Source organism: Lissotriton vulgaris, chromosome 9 (assembly GCF_964263255.1).
Source record: "Lissotriton vulgaris chromosome 9, aLisVul1.2, whole genome shotgun sequence".
Classification (NCBI taxonomy): Eukaryota; Metazoa; Chordata; class Amphibia; order Caudata; family Salamandridae; genus Lissotriton; species Lissotriton vulgaris.
The window spans coordinates 1,068,492,737-1,068,515,201 of record NC_141697.1 but is presented as its reverse complement, the minus strand read 5'-3'; the positions used below and the strand labels follow the sequence as shown (position 1 = coordinate 1,068,515,201).

Genomic DNA, 22,465 nt, shown 5'->3' with positions numbered 1-22,465 from the left:
ACGTCAAAGCTGTTTCGCTGTAAAAAGTAATTTGCTAGCCAGTGGTTTCATAACGAGCCTGTTACTTGCTTTACAATCATGAATATTTTAAGCAGGGTCGGACTGGGACAAAAAAATAGGCCAAGGCAATAGGCACCAAAATAAATGTGGCCCCAGTTAGTGAACCTGGCTAAAAATGTGCCCTTCATTTCCAAATTAGGCCAGTTTTGAAACTGCAAGGACACACTCTATTGGTATTTTGAAAGATATGGGCGAATGTGTGCATTTGTTTTCACTGCAGGAAATTTTTGCGGTAATATCAGGGAAATTAACTGTAAAAAGCGGCCAACCTGGCCAGAAAAAAGGCCCACAGATAGCTAAACAAGCATTGGCAATGCCAAAAGGTCTGTCCCTCAAGAAATGTTGTATGTGAAGTATTATCACTAAATCGCATGGAAATGGATATATATTTGAGTAGAAACAAAGATCTGTAGAATAATATTGACTTACATTAAAAGGTCAGTTGACTAAACGCCATCTGTGCTGCAGATAGGAAGAATACATCATAAATTGTCTAGTTCTCTAAGACACTTATATAGCATTACAATGTCGTGCGTGCCCTGAATGTTCAAGGACAAGCAGGTGGATAAATAAATAGAATGATCACAGCTTTGTGGAGGGCAAGCAATTTTTTGAGTGGAAGCCCACAACCCGTGCCCAGTCAAAACATATACTCCCGTCTTCTGACTCGGACCTTGCAGTGAGAAGCTATCCGTCTGCATCACAGCAAAAATGAGCATTGTATGTACTTTTCTTCGGATAGCTTGCTTTCTGGATAGCCATGCAGACCTAGTTAAACGTGATGATGCTGCAACAGTTAAAGCATCCCCTGGTTTCAGTGCTGCTACTAATGCTGCAACTCTGGACGAAGCGATAAAAACTAAAGGTGTTGATGAGGCAACCATTACTGATGTCTTGACAAAGAGAAACACTGAAGAGCGGCAACAGATTAAAGCTGCATACCAGCAAGCCACTGGAAAGTCACTTGAAGACCCCCTGAACAAAGCTTGTTCCGGTCACTATGAAGAAGTTGTTCTGGCCTTGCTGAAGACCCCTGCTCAGTTTGATGCACAGGAACTGAAGCAAGCCACTAAGGGCCTGAGAACAGATGAAGACAATAGGTGTTACAAAGAAGCATGTAAGTGTGAACTCTCCAAAGATCTTGCTGGTGACACAAGTGGAGATTTCCAGAAGGTCCTGCTGGAACTAGCCAAGGGTGAAAGGAGTGAAGATAATCGTGTGAATGATGAACTTGTCGATAGTGATGCAAGGGCCTTGTATGACGCAGGAGAAAGGAGAAAAGAAACAGATGTTAAGGTGTTCAGCAACATCCTTACTACAAGAAGCTATGCACACCTTCGTAAGGTCTTTCCGAGGTATACCAGCTACAGTAAACATGACATGAACAAGGCACTGGATCTTGAGCTAAAGGGTGATATTGAAAAATGCCTTACAGCTATTGCGCAATGTGCAGTAAGCAAACCATCTTACTTTGCTGAACGATTGTACTTGTCTATGAAGGGATCTGGAACTTGCGACAAGCAATTAATGAGAATCATGGTTTCCCGATCTGGAATTCATATGGATGAGATCAAGGTACATTACAAGCGGAAGTATGGCATATCACCCGGGCAGGCTATTTTGGATGAAACCAAAGGAGATTACGAAACTATTCTGGCGGCTCTGTGTGGCTTTGGCTATTAGATGGCCTCCTTCCAGCTGGTGGACTTCTAGCTGACCAAAACAAAAAGTTTTGCGGGCTGCTTGCTTCAGCGCTGCTCAGCGAACAATAAAAACCCAGCATTTATTCCATTAACTCTTTGCTAGGAGTTAGCCCGCGTGCCTGTAATCCCAAAAGGCCTCCGATTTCCTGTTTTTTTTAAGCCATGCATTCTATTTAGAAGTTGTAAATAAATTGCAATGTAAACGCTAAATTCACTTAAAATATTGCATTGTATGCTCGAGATACAGCGGGTGCTCGATTTATGATACACCTACTGCTAGGAGCACCTCACAGCGCTTGTTACCACCAAGGAACATGGATACCATAAGTGCTTATATTGACCTCATTTATATCATGCTTGTTTCGCTATTATTTTTTTATAAAAAATAAAACCCTTGCAAAACTAAAAAAAAACATATACTCCCAACATGTGGGCAGAGCCAAATCCCCTCTCTAGAGATGCTTACATAACTGTCTGGTGACAGCTGTGCTGTCAAGCCAGGCAATACAAACGGGCCCACATACTGATATGTCAGATCAGCCCACAACTTGATTGTCCCATTGACAAGTCCGACCCTGATTTTAAAACTAGTAGCCGGGCCATTTTTAGAGCCATAACTTACACAGGTTTTTCAGGAATGGCGAAAACAGGAAATGTGAATTATTTAGGGGAAAAATTATAATGTCCTGAGCTTCATTGTCCTCAGGTACCGACAGTGACAGTGGTCAGAGGATCTAAGCCTTTGGTAATGGACAAGCGGTAAAAAATCACCAGCATTTTCAGATTTCAAAGATCTGTCAGGCGGCAAACATATAAGTAGGCCAACACCTTTTTTTTATTGCTGAATGAGTGATTCCATTAAACTAAAGTCATTGAAAAGATGCAAATGTGGAGGAACACACAAATCACATCACACTAATCCAGCTTTGCGACTTTGCCTTCGTTCATCTTTATGGACTCTCAATAATAAAAAGAATGTGAATAAAACACAATGATACATCACTCCCCATTTCATTTGTACTTATTAAAATAGAAGTAAGGGGTAGCGGTTAAGGCGTGATTGAAGTGTGACATGCCGTGTGACTCCTCCACCTTGGTCCACCAATCTCAGCAGTGCTTAATATGTAAAAATCTGGAAGTGTCCACAATTTTTTCTAGGAGGTCACCTCCCACTTTCCCCATTGGCGCTGACCATTTCTCCACTGGCCCCACACAAATCTAACATGCACAATACTATAAGTCAATGTGCACCGACCAAAACTTTCTCAAAGAAGGGTTTGTTGTTCTAAATCCCTCATGTGAGCAACAATGGCCTGTTTTTTTCTGCCTCCATATCCTTAATATATAACTGTATGTGAAAACAGAAATCAGGCTGTATACATTTTGCACTTACCAGCCATGCCAAGTGCGACACATCAGCTGTTGGAGCAATGCATTCTGGGAATTCTCCTGCATGAACATAAGGTTCCAGAATGCACACACAAATTGGCTGATTTAGCCTACTGTATGTTCCGAGCACTGCCGTAATAGTAGCCATACAGAGTTTGACACTTTCTTTATCATGAAATAGTGTGGTAGCCAATGGCAATCATGCCATGAACATCGTCATATATGTACAGAGTGATTGGGTCGCAGGCAGAGCATTGCAGCTCTTCTGCCAAATCCCTCCTACCCTGAACAGACAAATCAACAGCATCCTTCAACTCAAGAAGTTACCCAATAATGCTTGAAGGCATCACATCTATCTTTCTGCATTTGTCACAAAGCCAGTGTTGAAATGAAAGAAAGGCCCCAAGCATGGTAGAAAAACGTTTTATTCCGAATAGGTAATCAACAACCTCAAGCAACAGGGCCTGACAAGCATCTCAGGAGTTGTAGTTGTAACTGTCAAAACGGACATTGGAATGTACCAGTAACCAGGGAAGGGAAAAGGGCATACCACTGAGTGAGCTAGGGGACACAGATACACAATGAAATAAGTAATACTAAACAATATGTACAATTAGAATACAGTGTGAAATATAAGGAATAATCCCTCATAATTTACAACACTTCTTCCTCCATATCTAATGAAAACTATAATCATTATGCCAAGTAGGTACTTTACGGTTCCGGGCCCCATGATCGGACTCTGGCTGATCTGAGCGCAATGCCTAAGAACTTTCTGAACTACCACTTCCTTCAGTTGCAGAATTGTCACAGCACGAAATCCTGTCCATGCTCCATACTCTTCTATCCTCCAGTGTTACTACATTCCTGTTCACCTTGGTCACTCTAAATGGTTTAGAATATTTACTGACACCTCATTTATTGGAATCAGGGATTTTAACTACCACCCAATCCCCCACGTTCCATCTTCTGCTTTGGTGCCATGCTTCAAATCATACATTCTTTTAAAATACTCTTGATGGTGCTTGCCCAGTTCACCAATACTGTCCTTATGGACCCATCCTGGCTCACCTCTACCCAACTAATTCAGGGTCAATTTTGTGTCTGGAAGTTTGCCCTTGAGCAAAAGGGATGGAAAACTCCCTGTGACAGAATTGGGTGCTGTGTGATATGACCATAATTTGTTTAATGGCTTTAACAGCAGGTTAGCCAGACACATGCACCAAATGAATGCACTCTTTCATCATGCAATTCAATCACTTCTCTAAACTATTTGCCCTGAGGCAATACAAGGCAGTTTTGAGGTGTTGAATTGACGTTCCGAATAAAAACTCTTTAATCTCCTCTGAGGTGAACTGGACCCCATTGTCGGTTATGATAGTACCAGGCACACCCTCTGTCATAAATGTGTCGGTTAAGAAAGTTACGAGGGTTGCACGAAGGTACAACACAGGTAAATACTTTGCACGTCTTTGCCATACATTTTTTAGCATGCATGTTTTTACCCCGAATATGCATTTACACAACGCATGCCAATACGACACATTGTTTTTAGATTTAAAAACAATGTATTTGTGGGCGGAGACCCCTCTAAAATTACCTTAAATGCGTGGTATTGGCATGCGTTGTAAATACATATTCGCGGTAAAAATATGTGTGTTAAAAAATGCGTGGTAAACATACAACAAGGTAAAAACCTTATTGTAAAGGCTGTTTTCCCTTACGAGAACTTGTGTTGTGATGTGACACACGACCTTAACGATGATCCAATGGGAATGATAATCAACTAGTACAAACATAAATGTACCTGCCAACAGAGGCGCGGCTTATCCGTGGACCAAGATGGCTGCAATGTAGAGGAGCTCCGGTCCAAGCCCGAGCCATCCAACCGAATCCTGGTCCCTCTGGGGCACATATCCTGCCTGAGGAGCTGGGGGGAAACGAGAGGGGGGGGGGGGCAGGGTCCCGTGTTCTTTTCCCCTTAATCTGGTCTAGTTGTGAGGCGTGTGTAGTATGTAGTATATGTTTAGTTAATGTATTGGTTCCTTTAAGCATGTTGCATCCTTTTGAATCGTATGTTCCACGTTCTACTTGACTCGTGGTATTCACCACAGTTCAGTTGCTGTAGTCAGCTGATGTGTATTGACGTGCCCTTTTCATATGGAATAAATCTACTACTTAAACCAACTGGATTCCGTTAATTCATGCATACTACAGCGTAGTTCTTGAGCTTTTCTGGAGGCCCTAAGCTGCGTCTGACGCGGCATCAATGTGTTCCATCAGCCCTGACTCCTCAGAGCTAAGCTGTAGTGGTGGGCGTGGCCGCGGCTCCAAGACTTGCCCGAGAGCTTTGTCGACGTACTGGGCGGAGGCGAGTGAAGTTTAGTGTTTGCGGACCTGCTGGCGGTGTGCATCAGGACGAGTGGCCGGAGTTCCGGGCCCCGCAGGCCCGGAATGCACAGCCAGGTCCCGCAAAGAGACATGGGATCCGGCACGGGGAGCTTGGAATCAGATTCCTGGAGCGAAGTAAGAGCCCGCTGACGTGGTTAGCAGTCAAGGTGGAAGCACTGCGGGACCGCCAGATGAGAGGAGCGGGTCTGCGAAAAGATTTCTACAATTGGGCTACGCGTCAGTAGATCATTGCTCCTGCTGACCCGAGGTGGACTTGTCAGGGGAGAGGAAAGGAGGGCTCCCCCAGCCTTGGATCACCTGGCCTCTCACTGTCACACATCTATTGGACGGAGGAGCATCGGAGTGGTAGTAGGTGTGGAAGCTTCTGGGCCATTGAACTTCTCCTTGATTGAAGCGGGTTCTCCCGGACTCGGGAGGGTTTTAGGCCTCGGTCTGGGGGTTGCACCGGAGCGGCATGGATAGTCTACTCTTAGATTAACAAACCCCTCCCTAAAAACTAAACTTTTTCCAGGTGAATAGACATCTAGTTATACTTAGTTTTTTCTTCCTCCAATTACTTAAAAAGGATCTCTAGAATGAAACATGATTTTGTACAGCCTTGTTATCCAATATATTAAGGGTCCAATTCTGAAGTCAAGGTCAGGAAGAAATAAACACTTGAAAGCCCAATCATTGCTGCACTTAAAGTTCCTGTGAACATAATAATTCCTTTCTTGAAAGAGAACTTTTAGCTAGTAAATATGCCTGGGAGGAATGGAGACATTTTTGTAATTGGTACTCATGAACCTTTCAAATGTAGGCTGAATTACAGGAATCTACAGTGCCTTCGTAATATTCCTAACATGCAATGCTTCTTTTTTCCCCAGTATTACTTCTTTATCACATAAATCCCTGGCTCTCAGAGTGTACTTGCTTATATCGTCTTGGCAACATACTGAACATCCTATTTCTCAGGAACAATATTACATTGCTTCTAACCACGTTATAGGAGTTGTTCAGGTTGTCTTAGATAAGGGGAAACTTGCAAAAACCTTTCTAGACCATTCAATATTTTTTTTTAATATTCTTTTTATTAATTTCGATTAACAATACGATACAGGTCATACTAGCTTTCCAGTTAAAAACAAGAGTCAGTTCTCATCATAGCAAAGGCAGCAAATATAGCAGCATTGTATGGGATACAGTTTGTTACAACAGTCGATTCATCTTCTGCCTCTTCCTGCTATTTCGATAGATGGGGAGATACAGATCTCTCCTCTGTACGAGTTCTATTTGCCCCACTTTTTGTCCCTTTTTTTAGGGCATCCTCTACTTTTGAAGACCTCCTTCTCTGCAATCATGCATTTGTCCATGTCGTTCGCCCAGCCCCTCGTTGTTGGTGGGTTCTCTGCCTCCCATCGCATAGCTATATTGCACATTGAGGAGCCCCAGTTTGGGTGTTAGCGTGGCTTCTTTCCCCATTGCATTTTGCATTTGATGAGCAACCTTCCCCCAGAATGGCGATATGTTGGGGCAGCTCCATAGTACATGATGGAATGTTGCTTCCTCCGTGCAGTGTCGAAGACATGGTGCATTTTCCCCTAAGCCCTAGTTTGGTTTGCGTGGCCCCCGGTTAGGTAGGATCTATGTTCATTTTTTAACTGGATAAGGCGGAGTCTGAGTGGTGTGGCTGCCTCTCGGGCGGGACATTAACGCTGTTTGCAACTCATCGTCTTCGAGCGGCCCAATGTTTTCCTACTAATGGTCACGGAGTAGTGTGAGTGGGGTAGGTAGGTTATTACTGAGTTTTTGATAGGTCAAGGATATAGCTTTCTTGGTCAAGAGCTCGCAAAGAAGCATATCTTCTAGCGGAGACGCTTCCAGTACCTCACCTTGTGCAGGGATGGTTTAATTGAGTTCATGTCGGATTTGCATATATCGAAAGACTTCCTGTTGGGCAAGATCATATACCTTTTGAAATTCTGAAAAACTGAGAATTGTCCCTCTTTTCCACAGGTCCCCTACAGTAGAAATTCCAATGGTGTCCCACTTATCAAATCCGGGCTGTGTGCTCAGCGTACCCAGTCGCTGTGTTGACCATAGTGGGGTAACTTGGGTTATTATTCTGAATATTTTGTTTTCCTGCTGCCAGATGTCAACAGTTAGAGCAGCAGTCTTTGTTAAGACCATTCAATTTTTAAAGAACTCTAACCTACCAATCTGATAACGCAACACAGAGACTTGTATTTGCTTGAGCGTGACTTCAATGTTCCAAAAGAAGAGCTTCAAAGAGACTACTGAGAATGTGCTATTTTCAGCTGTCTTCAGACAAGGAGGTACCAAATCAACACAAAATGTAATGTTGTGTACCTCTTGGTGGCCTTAAGTAAAGACTGATATCTATTTAACACTATGCAGAGACATGGTCGGACAGGGATTAAAGCAAGGCTCAACATACCAGACCTCTTGGACTCTCACTTCATCTTCATCTTCATCTTCATCTTAGCTTTGAGAATAGGAAAGATAGCAAATTGGAAATTGAAGTGTGTCAACATCCTGAATTTGTAGCAAAACCACCCATACAGATGTCTCTGAAGCATCAGTCTACCGGATGATTCTTGTAGATGGATGTGGGTGATGCTAAATTGGTTCTTGGGCAAAACAGTACTTGGGGTTATGGACGGCTTCTCCAATGGTATTATACCATACAAATCCATTTCAAGTTCCGCTTCTTGATTACCTTAGTAAGTGGGCAAAGTAAGCAATGAATTGACACCAAAAAAAATAGCAAAACTGAGAAAGCACTAAGTTTCTTCTACAGTAGAAGATCTTGGCCTGTCAAGAGTAGCATACATTTTCTTAAGGATCATACCAATAACAGACAGTGTAAGGAGATAGCAATGGTATTCAATTCTCATCAAACTCACATTTTATGACTTACAAAACAGTTGAAAGTAACCCATAATCAAGAAAAAACAGAGGTATATGAACTCAAAAATCATCAATACTGAGAAAAAAGTCAAAGTATTGTCAAGCAAGGTGTCAAATTTCCACCGGAGCTGCCCACAACATATAACTTGAAGGCAAAGACAAGCTGTTTCCATGATTATTTTGTCCCCCTGACATTTAGACTAGAACCCCTTTAACACAACCCATGTGACTGTCTATATACAGTGTTCAATATGATTGTGGAAAAGAGGATCATCTTCTGATACGGCAAAATAGGAGTTCATATTTACAAGATGTTCAAATCCATATATATGGTTCTGAACTGCCTTCATTATTAGGGTGGGTTTTGCAAAATGTAACTATTTGCGGCTACTGATAATGCTCCCAGAATGCTATTCAATTATATGCAGCTTCACTCAGAAGAATGAAAGCAAGATTTGTGATTTGATTTTCATTATAAAACGCACCGAAATAATATTTGCAATTTGAATAAAAAAAATGAAAGTCACAAGAAGTTTTGCTATACTATAATGTTTATAATGGACAACTATAAATACCTTTTCTCAAAAGCGTCAAATAATAAATCATGCCGATACATGCCAGCATTTTTCAAAAACTTTATAATGGAGAGACGATGTAAAATAATGACAGGCAATATGTCAAAGCAAATAATAAATAAAAGTTAGGTGCTCCAGTCTCAAAGAAATCACAAAAGTGCACCTACAACTCTTGGATCTTGCATTCACAAAGGTTTATGAGTTCCAGGAGATCGTAAGGGCTTTCAGAAGTAGGCTGGAAGCCATAATCCTCACCACAAACTTTTGAGAATTCCATTTTGTAGTTAGCAAATGCATACACAAACACTAACTTGCTAAAAACTTTAATATTTCTCTCGTGGGGATGCTCTTCCCTACAACTGCAGCTTACTTTTTGGGCAAAGTCGCCCCTTTCAACCACAGAAAGGTTGTATTTCTGCCATTTTCATGAGGGTAGGAATGGATTTGAGAAGAGTTTGTGAATGCTTAACATGCAAAGTTGTGGGTGTTCACACATTCACATTGCTTTCTAGCCCTGGTGCTACCATTTCCCACTTGCTTCCAAGCCCAGTAGTTTTGCTCACATGAAAATAGGTATATAATTTTATGAGTGCAAAATCAAAGTTTGGACATGTAAGAATCAAGTTCATAACATTCTGACTCTGCCAAGGTCTTGCACATTTTTTCTAGTTTTAAAAAGTAAGCCAGTCATTACCCAAGTAGTTAGTAGTACATGTTCACAATTATGATAAACAAAAATGAGGCACAATGATATGAAGTTATTTCGAGAAATAACACAATGTGCTCAAGAGGAGATGGTCAGACTGAGTGGTCTTGTTGATCCTGCGTTGACAACTAGGCACAGGACCACCGGCATAATCTGGGATTATTTACAGTACCATTTTGTGAAATTTAGGGAAAATCTGAAGGTAGATTTGCTAAGCATTTCACAAAACATTTTCTCAGAAACTGAAGTGCCAAAAAGAGCAGTGATACAGTTGAACAGTGGTATATCAGAACTGTTATGTTCAGAACTCCATCATAACGAAAGTGCTAGTATATTCATGGCAGCACTGTGATAAAAAGCTACCCTTAGCAGGCCACTCATAAACAAAGCCCTTGAATATTTAAATATTTTAGACAGATACGACCCTGGAATGTTCAGGAAGAGTTCAGTATATTCCGAAATATGGCATAATCCGAGTCTGACAGAATCCAAATCATCAAAAGAATGTAAGTAATAGAATGCAATCCTATATAAAACAAACTTCACAATTTATAACATCAGTGATAATCAAGGTTTGTGGTGTGCAGCCTTGGTGCTCGCTCTGTCCGAAACACACATAACAGTCTACAGACAATTGCTGGTGACCAAATGGTTAGCCTGTCCGAAGACGCGCTCCCTTCAGGCCCACAGGCTTCAAAGATAAAACAAGTAAACTGCTTCTAATAAAAACGAAACAAATATGTACAAATTGTTCAATTGCATTCCTTTATTAAAGTCATGAATGCATGAATCGTTTGAACATTGAAGATTTATGTATTCAAGATTTCAATGAAGAAATTGCATTGAAGAATTGACATTTGAAACCCCGTGGGCCTGAAGGGAGTGAGTCTTGGGACTGGATAGCCATTTTGTCACCAGCAATTGACTTTAGAATCTAAAGCATAATATAACATAAGACCTGGCATTACTGAAAACGATTTTAGCAGAGCTCTATTGTGAGAACGCGGTCACCCACTGTAAGGCATCAAATGGGACAGGTGGATTTTTATAGGGAAAGTAGATTCATAAAGCATTGGACAAGTCGATGTTTCATGAAATTCCACACACCTGTATACGTGGTTGCTTTGCTACACCAAATCTTTCACATATTTCTCTGAAAACTGGCTAGCTGCTCACAACAAAGCACAAAAGGGTAGCAAGTCAGCACTTAAAGTGGGATGAAGAAGTGAGGAGCCTCTAACTGGGGTACGGCCTAACGTGTACTTAAGAACACTGTAAAAAGGTATGGGCTGTGTAAAAAAGGCCTGATACATGTCATACTGAGCTTAACAATTTTATAGGGTCTTAGTCAACAAAGGACAACTGACACAAGAGTAGCTGATGCAGTCCAAGTTTGTCCTTTGCATTCTGGTACATGTAGTTTGATTTCAATTCAAAAGTCTTAATTTCGATAAAAATCATAAAAGACACATTAACAGGGCAATTTACATTTATGGCTGATTAAAACAAATCCAGCAGCAAATAGCATCCAAAAAGCAGTAAGACATTACATAAAGTCAATCTCCATCGTTAAAAATATAAATAATTAATTAATTAAATAGTGGTGGATTTTATGACCAGTTTAAAAATATTCGAATTATTTAAAAACAGAGAAATAATTCCAACTCTGTATTGCTCTAAGACAGTAAAGTGACAAGTACAATTTTATGTGATTAGATAAATACACACTGCACATCAATATGTGCAAAGACCTCGGGCTCGTGTGATCCACATCCAGTGGAGAAATTTTGCAACAGCTATAACCACAGGCTGTGAGTTGTTTGTTTTTAAAATCATCAGTGCCTCACAACCTGTTTGAATACCTAGCTGGAGGCAAATGGGTCTCAACCATGTCCTTCTTGGTACTTTATATTTCGGGGCAAACTAATAGTATGTGGCTAATACTTTCCCTTTCGGAGGGACAAAAAGGACAAGTGGCACCGGAAGCACTGAGCCATTTGGCAGTGTAACTGTTAATGGGTAACGTACCAATCCTAAACTGATGGTATCTTTTCCTATATCCGAGAACAGTTATATTGTCCCAATAGCCCTCTAAGGCTGCTGTATGCTTGATGTCTGAAAAAGCAGCTGTCAGGGAAGGGCCACTACAGCAACTAAACCTTTTCTGGGCTACCAGATTCCAATAAAGTTCGCTAAGGCGATTCCTCGATGGGAAGACATTGGCCTCAGGATCTTGCCAGAGAGTTAATAACCCCATTGCTTTATATGTTACCCCAACCTCCCTCATCCTGTCTGCATTTCGTACATCCATAAATGCCTGAGCATACTGGGAGAGTTCTGGGGTAACCCACAGTCTTCTCCAGTAGGCTATCGTTCTGTAGCGAGCCATGTCCTCCAAATGCAGGCAGCCTAGGTCATAGAAAAGAGGTGTCAGGGGGGTTGACGCCAGAAGGCCTGTAATTCCCCGTAGGAATTTATTTTGTGCTATCGTTAGACAACTGAGGTTACTAAACCCCCACAATACTGCCCCATGGAGAACAGCTGAGCTAATTTTCGCATCATAAATGTTAAGAACTGGACTAACCGGCCTAGTGTGGGAGAGATAGAATTCCTTTGTTAAGGCCCCTGCCAATTGTGCGTGTTTTATGGCCAATTGGTTAGTATGGTATTTCCAATCCATTTTGGAAGCCAGGGTGATACCCAAGTATGAGAAAACCTCTGTCTGCTCGAGCTGTACCCCACTCACAAGTGCCCTCCCTCTAACTTGCTTAGATTTATGTAGGACCATAAACTTGGTTTTATTAACGTTTATAACAAGTCCATGGTCTTTGCAAAATAATTCAAAAGCACCTATGGCCTTCTGTAAGCCCTGCTGGTTTTCTGAAATTAAAAGGGTGTCGTCGGCGAACATCAACAGGGGGATCAGCTTCCCATCCAACTTGGGGGCATCAGTTGGTTGGTTATCAAAATAGCTGATCACCCTGTTGCTGTACAACGAAAAAAGGGTTGGTGCCAAAACGCACTCTTGGCGCACACCCCTGACGATTGGGAATTTTTCTGTAACGCTCCCCTGTTGATTCCAGCAGACTTGGGCATAATTACCCTCGTGTAACTTAATTAAAAAGGAGAGAATGTTCAAGGGCATACCCTGTTATAAAAAGACAGTTCACATTTTATGACGGGGCACCAAGTCGAACGCTGATTTCAAATCAATAAAAGCAGCGTACAATGTACACCCCCCCCAAGTACCACCACCCGCCAATAAATTAAAACAAATCTAAATACTTGATCGATTGTACTAGTGTGAGTACGAAAACCAGTCTGGAACGGAGAGAGTACCTCTTCCTCCTCAATCCATGCTTGTATCCTCTGAAGGACAAGCCTAGCTACTGCCTTTTGAATACAGTCAATTAAACTGATAGGCCTGTAATTTCCCGGGTCTGAGCGATCCCCTTTCTTGTGTATGGGAATTATCACAGCGCCCTTCCAGGTTTCAGGTATGGGTAAACCCTTTGCGATACTGTTAATTAGCGCTAATATGTAAGGTGCCCAGACCTCCTTGTCATGCATAAATAGGTCATCAGGGATTGAGTCCAAACCTGGTGCCCTGCCTTTGGGGATGTTATCCAACACCTTTCTAACTTCAATTCTAGTGAAGAATAGGGTGATGATATCTTGCTCGATGGTGATGGGAGCCTCGCTAACACCCAGCAGCTCAAAAGGGGCAAACTGGGTGGCATAATGGGAAACCCATAAGTTCGGGGGAACATGGTTTGTTGGTTCAGCCCTTTTGGACCCCCTACCCCACCTGACCATATCTCAAAAAGTACAGATAGAGCTTTCTTTGCTAGCTCCCAACAGTTCACCCCAGTAGTCCTCATCCCATTTCTTGTATAATACTCTAGCGCTCTTAATGTTTTCTCTATCTTTTGATTTAACAGCTTGTGCTAGACCTTTGTATGCGGCCCTACAGGACTTCCCATACCACTGTTCTTCTTTTCTAACAGGCCTTTTCTGTTTGTTTAAAATCTTCTTTAAAAAATAGCTGCTCAGCTGTCTAAAAAATTTGGAATGGATGAGATTGACATTAGACTCAACTTCCTGCTTGGTGGAACAATTCTGAATTTCCTCTGTTGCCTGAATAGTCAGCTCTTTCATAGCAACTATATTCTCTTCAATCGCCACGCAGTCGGCCCATTTAATTCGCCTAGAATCATTAGAAAGGACTATTTCCACAAAGCCCAACGGGACATCCTGAACTTTGGACTTAAATAACAAGGACATTAGTAACGGGTCATGATCACTCTCGACCCTCTGTTCAATCTTCATATCCTTAATATGTTGCCAGTACTTCTTGTTTGTAAGGATGTAATCAATACGGCTCCTTGAGGTGCCATTATGTAAATTGATGTAAATTGATACTTGTATAGCGTACTACTCACCCGCAAGGGTCTCAAGGCGCTTGTACGAATACCGCTGTGGAACCCATCCTGGCTTTCCCTGTGAGGCGTCCACTCCTGGGCACCGCCAAGGTGGAGGCCAGACATCCTTAGCGTTGTGGGGGCCGTTGTGGAGATTAAGCAAGCTATTGCCCAGAGTTGCAGAGTGGGACTCCATGACTGGAATAGGCACCGAGGCGAGAATTATCAGGTCCGTGGAATTTTTGAGCCCAAGACCCGCCGAGGCGGGGAATTGAACCCTGGTCCCGGGCTAGACCTCTGCATCAGGGTCTGCCGCTCTAACCATTGAGCCACACTTCTTTCTTTATTGAAAGTAAACGCTCCCTGACTATCCGAGGCAGTGCATCCATTAGTTGCGTGCAGCCCATGCTATACACAGAGGGTTTTAAGCTGAAGCGCAGCCTCCGTCCACTTTTTAATTGGCACCAGTAACAGCGAGGGGATGTTCCAAACTGTGTCTTCTTCTGTGGTCAGGTCAATGTCATTCCTATCCAACGGTTCGAAGCAACAGTTCAGGTCCCCTCCTACAATAATATTTCCTTTACTACGATAGCTCTCAAGAAGAGCATCTAGTTGATCGGTAGGGAGGTGGTGGCAGCTTCTCCTGACCCCGCTTGGCGTTACAAAATCAAATAGCGGCGATAGAATTGTAAACGGAAACTGATTTTGAAAAACGACCGATTTATTTTAATTGATGCTTTTAAAATTGTGTTTACTGTATTTTAAATTGAATTGACTGAATTAGGTTGTGAATTACTCAGAGGCACACTGCAATAATATCGCATACCCGCAAACACCAAGGCTACGATAGTTAAAGTTAAAATTCCTACCTAAGCCTGCACGCTCGGCAGCTAATCCCGGTGTGTGGAGGGCGGGGCTGAGGCAGGACATACAGGAAAGCGAGCGGTTAGCGCTCTAGACTTCCTGGGCTATTTAGCCCCTCGTCGGCTGTAGCGCGCAGCGTTGGCGCGCAGGGTGGCGCCTACTACTGCGCCTAAGACGAGCCGAAGACCAGCCCGTCTGCGCCCGTCCGCGACTGGACGGGGCCAGGGGACTATGGCGGATTATACTACTACCCTCGCGCCTCTCCATCGCCCAGGTCTCATATACACCAGTCAGACCCTACTGACCTTAAGCAGGTATTCCACCTCATTGTGTTCCCATAGGATACAGGGGAGCCTGGAGGGACCGTTCTCCTGCAAGGTTTGTTTTACACAATTTACAAGTAGTGCTGTAATCACGCCTTGTCAGCTAAGGTCTACCTCCACTATCCCTACCAACTGTCAGCAAAATCTGATTGACAGTCCTCCCAATGACTCATCTTTGAATTGCAAAAACCTCCTGTGTAATGTCCGTTCTTTAGTTACCCATTCCACTCAGGTCTGGGATCTTATAACATCAGAAAAGCCACATTTTTGCTTTCTAACAGAGACTTGGTTAAAGCCCCACTCCGTACCGGCCATTACTATGGGGGTACCACAAGGATACAAATTAGTAAGGATGGACAGGCCAATTAAAACTGGTGGGGGATTAGCTATTGTTTTTAAACAAGAAATCGAGGTAGTGGTCACTGAGACCGTATGTAACCCGCAAATGGAGGTCCTCATCTTTACTATCAATCCTAACTCTAGGGAAACCAGGAAGGGAGCTTTAGTCTACCGGCCCCCAGGTCCGCCGGGGAATTTCTCTCTTCAACTTGTTGAAACACTGGCCCCCCACATACAGGTGAATTCCGACTTCATCCTGGTAGGGGATTTTAATGTTCATAGTGAACTTACCTCTTGTGTGGAGGCACAGACAGTCCTGGCTGATTTAACCATCCTTGGTCTGCATCAAATTAATCAGGGACCCACGCACTTAGCCGGTCACACCTTGGACCTTGTGCTATATAACTCCACTTCTATAAAATGTCTCCCTCCCTGTCAAGTGGACTGGACTGACCACTCCATTATTGAATTTTATACGCGCTCCAACCATGAGGCTAAGGGGGTCCAGAGAACCTTGGCTGATGTCAGAAGACCTTGGAATAAATTAACGACTGAGAGCTTTAGGGAGAAATTCACCGAACCTAACTGGGCTGAATGTGGCGACAATGTCACCGCTGTACTAGCCATTTTTAATGAAGCGGTAACTACCTCCATCAACCACGTTGTTCCTTTTAGAACATATAAACCACGACCTGCCCCAAAACAAGAAGTCTGGTACACAGACGATCTCAGACAACTAAAAATCACTGCACGGAAATCTGAAAAACGATGGAGAGCTACACGCAAGGCAGAGGATAAAGAAACTTATAGGACTTCCCAAACACATTATCATAAAGCTATTAGATCTGCTCGGAAACATCACATAGCAGCCCAAATATCAGCAGCGGGTAAAAATGCTAAAGTCCTTTACCAAATCTTACAGACCTTTGTCAAGCCTACAGCCTGTGAAACGGAGGGGATTGAGTCTCAGGAACTCTGTGATAACATCTCACAGTTCTTTGTTAGGAAAATAGAAGGCATTTATGCTAAGATCTTAGCCTCAAAATATACCTCTAACACCTTGAGAACTGATGACAATATGGCTCCGCCACAGCTCAGCACAGCAGAAAACAACGCTAGCAAGCTTGTTGAATTCCCTCCTATATCAATGGAGGACATTGACACTCTAATTAATCAAACTTAGAGTGGATGCCCTTCAGATATCATTCCAGCTCGGATCATGTCACTTTTGAGGGATGATCTAGAAGTGGGTATTCAGTGGGTAGTTAATCTATGCTTAGGATCAGGGGAAGTCCCCCCTGACTGGAAGCGTGCTTTGGTGAGGCCTCTACGGAAGAACAACTCCATTCCATGGACTGACCTCACTAATCTGAGACCCATCTCTCTCCTCCCTTTTTTAGGGAAGCTCGCCGAGAAGTTTGTTAATCGGCACTTATCCAACTACATCGAGAGTGCAGGGGGACTAGACCCCTCTCAATCGGGTTTTAGGCCCAGGCACAGCACTGAGACCGCCTTGCTGTCCGTCGCTGACAATCTCCATATGCTTCAGGATAAGGGGTATTCCGTTATCCTGGTGTTATTAGATTTGTCAGCGGCGTTTGACACTGTGTCTCATGATATCATGACCACCAGACTAGTTGACATCGGTCTGGGAGGCAAGGCGCTGGCCTGGTTAAGGAGCTTTTTCACCAAACGCACTCAGAGAGTCATACTTGGTTCCTACCAGTCAGAGGAGGTGGAGATCTCAAAGGGGGTGCCACAGGGCTCCTGCTTGAGCCCAACATTATTTAACATCTATGTGGCACCCCTAGCTAACATCATGAGATCCCACGGGTTTATCCCCGTATCGTATGCAGACGATACTCAACTCCTCTTCCCGTTTATAATCATGACTCCTGAAGTGCGTCACTCCTTCGCCCAAGGGATGAAAGAGGTGGCACATTGGATGGCAGCAAACTTCCTTCAGTGTAACGTCTCCAAGACGGAGGTGAGGCTCTTTGGGGAATCCAAACGTCTGTGGACTCCTGACTGGTGGCCTTGTGATCTAGGCCCAGTCCCGGAACCGAAAATGGTAGTGAAAGATCTAGGAGTCAAACTGGATCAGGAGCTCACTCTAAAACATCACGCTACTCAAGTAGTAAGCTCCTGCTTTCATGTTATTGGGCTTCTCCGAAGGGTGTTCCCCCTGTTACCTGATACCACCAGGAAAACCTTAGTTCAGTCGCTCGTGTTGAGTAGACTGGACTACTGTACTGGTTTGCTGCTAGCCGCCAATGAGGGGGTCATCGCCAGACTTCAAGTTGTGCAGAACACGGCTGCACGCCTTGTTCTCAATGCCCCGGTCCGGACTCCTTCAAAGCCCCTTCTTAAAAAACTCCACTGGCTCACGGTAAAACAAAGAGTGATGTTCAAAACTTGTTGCATCATTCACAAGTGCCTTTCCTGCAGAGGCCCGGATTATCTAACTAAGCAATTTATCCCATACATCCCGGCAAGATCCCTGAGATCTGGAGACCGTGAATTGCTATGCGTCCCCAGATTCTGGAAGACACGACAAGGTGGAAGAGCTTTGTCAGTGGCAGGCCCGAAACTTTGGAATGAACTCCCATTCGAAATCAGAGCATGCAGGGAACATTTTCCCTTCAGGAAAAAATTAAAAACTTTCCTGTTTAATTATTGATTTTGGTTAAACATTAAATAAACACATGACAGGGTTATTTGCTTTCTGATGACGCCAAAGGCGCGGAGATACTCCCCAGGGAGTCGATTCCCAGCGCGGTACAAGCTTGCAAATAAATAAATAAATAAATAGTATGGGAGGATTTGCCCCCCGGTTGTCCCCGTGAGTAAATATTAAAAATATAAAGGTCATTAAAATCTACGCTAGAAACATGAATTAAGAGGATATCATTGCTTTTAGTGTCCAATTGATGGAGAATATATCTACTGTCCTGCTTAACCCACGTTGTTAGGCCCCCCTTTGGTCTACCTTTTAAACTTGGGATAGCTGGGATAAAGAAATTAAGATATCCATCTCTATACTCTGGCTCTAGCAACCAGGTTTCATGGAACAGGATAAAACCCATTAAATCCACGAAAGTCAACCTATCTGAAGAGTTTATCTTACTTCGAACCCCAGCAACATTCCACGAGATCAGTGATGTGAGAGGTGTAACTTATTCCTTGTTTTATAGGCCCACTGTTCCATTCTCAACTATCCCACTAGTGTCCCTTACGTTACTACAGTTGTCCAACTGGATTTGATTAGCAGTGAGCACTAGGGTACTTTCTGACTCATCTTGTGCAAGTAGGGAAACCTTTACTACAGGATTACGTAATCTGCCAGATTGACCTGCGATACCATTACAAGCCAAAATGTCTCCCCTCGGTTTCCTACTTTCCTTTAAGGGAAGTCAATCATTATCATTCATTGAGCTAAAAATATCAAATCTGTTGCTTGTTGGAAACAGATTGGGTGTTGGAACTGCCTCTAGTACATAATTTCTGGGGTCATGAATTCCAGAGTAAAGAGGTGGTTGATAAAAATAACCCAGAGGTAAGACATTGACACTATCATGATGGATCCTAGCAGAACCTGCCTGCTTCAGAATGTGTCCCACTAACTCAGGGGAGCCACACAATCCCCCTCCAGTCTTTTCCTGGATTTGCCCACCCATGTGACCCTTCTGACCATCTTAAATGTACTATACAACTGCTCACCTAACACTGTTTTATTGTTTAAATGGTGGAGAGCCTTATTCTTAAGTGTTGACCAATGCTCCTCCTCTGTCTCCGGTATTTTGGGAACGTTGGCCAATATGATGGAAAACGGGCATGCCTCGGGGGGGAGATGGAGGGAGATGTTCCTGGGAGAGTAATTGCCTGTCAACTGGAGCCTTCCAACAGGGCCCTTTGAGCCGGACTTTACCCCTAGTGTAGTGTTAACAGGTGGAGCCATCTGTTTTAATACTTGGGTGTTATGGTTAACAGAACAACTTCCCGTGTCCATAGGCACTTGTACTATGACACTACCAGAACAAGCACTAGTGGATTGGGACTCTTTGGTAGCAGTTATATGTTTAATAGTAATGGGCTTTTCTAGATTACCCAGTCTTCTATCTAGGGATTCTAATTTCTCCATTACTGGGAATATGAATGCCTTAAACATATCCTCAATATGCCCAATAATCTCTGGTCTGACAGCCACACTATAAGGGTCAGCGTTAGGTGCCAGGGACTTACTACCTCCTAAGTGTAAAGGACATCTACTCAAGGTAGTTACTATCTCTGTTTGGTTACCCAGCCCAGATGTGACATTTTTGCGCCTTGGCATTTTTGCCGGTAGACGACTACCTTTCGGGGCACAATTTGCTTTCCTTTTCCCTATGGCGTCTTTAGATCTAACCACAGCTGGTGGGGCCCGGAACGGCTAGAGCGTGGCACCCGTGGTGAGGGAGGAGGACTGGGTTCGGGGGAACTAATTGAACCCATCATATGGCCCACTGACCCCGGGGTATCCATTACAGGTGGGACAGCTACCTGCGATGGTTCAAGCAAAAGTCGAGAAACCGGACTAGGTGACTCATGGGCTAAAGCAGGAACCGTCAAATCACTAAATGGTTCCAGTGATAACCTTTTCTCAGTGCGTTCAATCTCTTTTGACAATTCAGTTTCAGCCTGTTTCAGGTAGTCTTCCATTGTCCTTACACCCCCCCTAGCTGCCCCCCCTCTGCGAGTAAGCTTACTCATAATTGTAAGGCAACAGTAATATACTAGCAATAAGTTATCAAATCGTGAATAATATATACAGAGGGTGATGTTTACATACGCACAATATCAGGATTTTGTTATGTCTCTAGGGAGAGTTTAGATGGTGATGTTAGGAGGGTGGCCGGACCGGCCTCCTCTGGCCCCGGATGGCCACTGATGGCCCCGCCCTTGTCCCGGGCTTCTCCCGGCGAAGCCCGCGCGCGTCCCGCGACGTGGGAGTACTCGCGGTCCTTTGTGCCCCACTGGGCGCGTGATGGAGTGGGCATGGACCTCAGGGCTTATGGGAAATGTAGTTTCCCCCGCTCGGCGGCCGCTCGCGATGTCCAACAGCGGCAGCGGCAGGGGGAAACCGAAAAGCAGTCCAAAGGATCCAACCAGGGTGCAGAGAGAATCCTGGTGAGTCTTGCCTCAAAGTAACAGAGATACAGTTTGATTTCATTAATAATAAACTCAGGGCTAAATGATACAAACAAAAGGCCTGACCTGGAACACAGACTCAGGTTTGGAACTGGGAAACTTGGGAACTGTAATCTTCAAGGTACATATAAAATTCATGACGGCCTCCTAAAGCGTTAAGAACAACCGGAGATTCAGAGAACCAGCCTGCATGCCTTTTAAGAACCGCAAATGCAGGGATAGTACCCCTGACTGCCGGGGGCAAAACCTGACATACTTCAAATAACGGCGGGGTCAGAAATGGTTTCTCTTTGCTGTGGGGGCTTCCTGAAGTGCCCGCGCTAGAGCCTGAACTGGCCCGTGTTGGAGCAGAAGACACCACCAAGCTAAAGGGTTTGCAGATCTCAGAAGGGGGCACCGCCTGCCATCCGGAAAAAAGCCAGGGAGATATCGCCAGGGTGCTGGGAACAACGGAGCCTGCGTAGGGGGAGGCAAGTACCATGAATGTCAGTGGGGTCCGAAGTGCTGAGCAAAATGGCGGCACCCTGGAAAGCCAATGCCACTAGAAGACCGGAAAGGCCACACAGTGCAGTCACCTAGTGCCAGAGCTCTCACACAGGAACCCCTTAGCAAAGAGCCACTGCTGGGGAACATGTTACACACCGACTCCAACCGTGCCTGGAGTCAAAATGGCAGGCAGAGAGAGGTGCCCCTCAACAGCACCAGGACCACGTCAGGCCCTAGCAGCAGCTCGGCCAGCAGCGGGTGACGGTGTGCTGGAGTAAAGCCAATGCACAGCACACAGAAATTGCCACAAAACTTGACTATTTTGCAACAAAAATGGTCTATTTTGCTCCCCCTGCTGGCTATCTCAACACTTCATTTCTGCAAACTCTGCTCTTCTCTTTCACCAATTCCTTGTGCTTTACTCCAATCACGGACGTCTGCTAAGATTGTTTACTGTTTACTTCCCATCTCATGCTGCCCCCTGCTGGCTGCCTCAAAGTTTGTCTACTCTGCTTTATTAGATTTGCTAACACCTTGATCACCTGGAACATGGTCCGCCTGGGTTATTTCCTATTTGCCCCTCTGCTCGCCTGCTGCCCCCCCCCCGCTGGCCAGCTCAACCCCTACTCTTGCACGACTACTTCTGGAATGACCTGTGCTAGGCTTTTACCTTAGAGATGGGGCAAACTCATTACCACAGTGAGAAAATAGTCTGTCCCCCATACTGATGCTGTTTGTTCCCATTTAGTACACTTTCTTTCCTTGTCTAATTCCTTTGCTCCTATCCGCTCTCCCCTGAATCTCTCCCCTTGCCTGCTACACCGCCTAGCCCCCTGTCCTTTTGTGCCCTTTGACTAAGCACTCCTTCTCCCCTTGTTGGGGAAAGATCCAGTATTTATACTCTGGAGTCTCAGCGAACCCGCTGAGAGAGTCCAAAGCGCTAAGGGAGCCACTCACAGTTGAGGTATGGTATGGCACCCCTTGCCAAAGCACTCCCTCTCCCCTTTTTGGGGAAGGATCCAGTATGTAGGCCTTGCGCATGTGTGAAATTACTAACTTTAGTCCACTAGCTTATGCAATACGAACAAGG

General features: G+C 44.1%; 1 protein-coding gene and 1 pseudogene across 1 annotated transcript in view; one reads left to right on the top strand and one right to left on the bottom strand.

Annotated features, from left to right (window-relative positions):
- Positions 1–22,465, bottom strand: part of SUCLG2 (succinate-CoA ligase GDP-forming subunit beta) — a 420,935-nt gene that overhangs the window by 375,232 nt on the left and 23,238 nt on the right. The window lies entirely within an intron of this gene.
- LOC147692819 (annexin A1 pseudogene) lies at positions 772–1,772 on the top strand (annotated as a pseudogene).